Source organism: Helianthus annuus, chromosome 1 (assembly GCF_002127325.2).
Source record: "Helianthus annuus cultivar XRQ/B chromosome 1, HanXRQr2.0-SUNRISE, whole genome shotgun sequence".
Taxonomy (NCBI): Eukaryota; Viridiplantae; Streptophyta; class Magnoliopsida; order Asterales; family Asteraceae; genus Helianthus; species Helianthus annuus.
In genome coordinates, this window is record NC_035433.2 from 18,876,717 (window position 1) to 18,878,609 (window position 1,893).

Genomic DNA, 1,893 nt, shown 5'->3' on the forward strand with positions numbered 1-1,893 from the left:
AGCTTACGCTACTTTAACGCGTCGTGCGCGCAAATGCTCGTTCGAGACGTCTAACTAGTCCTATGACAAGTATTATGTGCCTAAACATGTTTAAATAGGTTGCATAATCAGTTTAGGCGACAAAAGTTGGGTTACATATGCTTAAAATCCAATTATGCATGAAAAGGGCATTTTGGTCGTTTACCTAAGGTATATAATCTACCTATCATACAACTACTTAAACTAGGTGAACATAAGGTATAACCTCGAAAGATTATTCCCTATACAACTATGGTCACTAAACATGCTTGGTCAGATCCTAATGATCGACCAAACGGGTCGAGTTCGAAAGTCTAAGCGGTGGTTTAAACCGCTTGACTTACGACTCTAAACAAGCACTAAACTAACAGTGACGAGCTAAGCATGTTAAAACGATCCAAATTGAGCAACGAATGTTAAAACATGCTTAACTAAGTTCGGTCGTACAATCGCGTTGTTCGGATCTCGGTTCGTTTGGTCGTACGATCGCTTTGTTCGGTTAATTACGATGGAAGTCGTAACGAACGCAAAATCGATCCAAATTGAGCGACGAATGGATTTTTATCATGCCAATCACTAAAATAAAATATGTAAATGACTACTTAAATTTTTGGGTGTCCGGATACATTCAGAACGTAAGATATGCGCGAAAATGCAAACTTGTGCACTTTTTGACGCTTTTAGTCTCTATTGATCAATAAAGTTTATTTTAGCATACCGAACCCCTCAAAGCCTATTTCTAAGCTATGTAATGGATATTTATGGTATGTTTAACTAATGATCAAGTTCCAGAATGTTCGTTACTATACAAATCGGTATAGTTTCACAGTTTAACACAAATAGTCCCTGCGATCGAACAAACTTGATTTCAACACACCAAACCATCCAAAACTTATTTCTAATTTATGTGAAGGTTATTTAAGGTATGTTAAGCCTATTTCACTATGCCGAAGTGTTTTTCGCGTTAAACTGACTGCGTTTACGCACCAGTTTGCGTGTAACCTTCCAGAAAGCGATTTAAAGCTTGAAATTGGAATTGAATCAAATCGTAAAACCATCAAACACAATTACACACATAATAACACCAAAGCACATTGTTTTATTAATAATTAACATTGTTTTACATTGTACATCGATTACAGAGCACAATTGTCACACAAAACGTAGCGAAAACGTCGGGGAGTGTTGTAACAGAATCATTGTTTCACAACAATGGATTTAAACAGTTTCTTTTTATTGAATTAAATGAGTTACAATGTCTTAACAACAAAGAAATATAACATAATTAACTAGTCTTGCATCTTTTAATGTCACTAAGGCCTCGTCCATTCCTATGTGAGCATTCACCAATATCATCATCATATATCACCAACTATTGTACCTGAAACACATGTGAAAATAAGTCAGCATAAAAATGCCGGCGAGTACATAGGTTTTATGTGAGTGTCAGATTCATGGCTCGTTTTATATGTTGCAATACTTATTTGAAAACCTTATTTTGAAAAGTATAGCATTGCGACATAATTAACCAACTCAAATCAAGTTGATTTTAATTTATAAAATTTCGTAGCCATGATTCTTAACTCCAAAACATTTGTTTTATTAAACCCAGATTGTAAATCGTTTTTGAAATAAAACTCAAAAGGTATATTTATTGATAGAAAAACCTTGTATTATAACTTTGTTTTGATAACATTTGCCCAAGTGATCTAGATAACGCAACGATATATAATGTGTTAAAAGCACTTATATATAGGAAGTACCAGCGGCGTATCCACCATGCTTTTAACACATTACACCCGCCCCGTTACCTAATCACTTCCCTTAATCCCAATGGTTCAAATAGTTACAAATGGTTCACATAAATCCAACGAT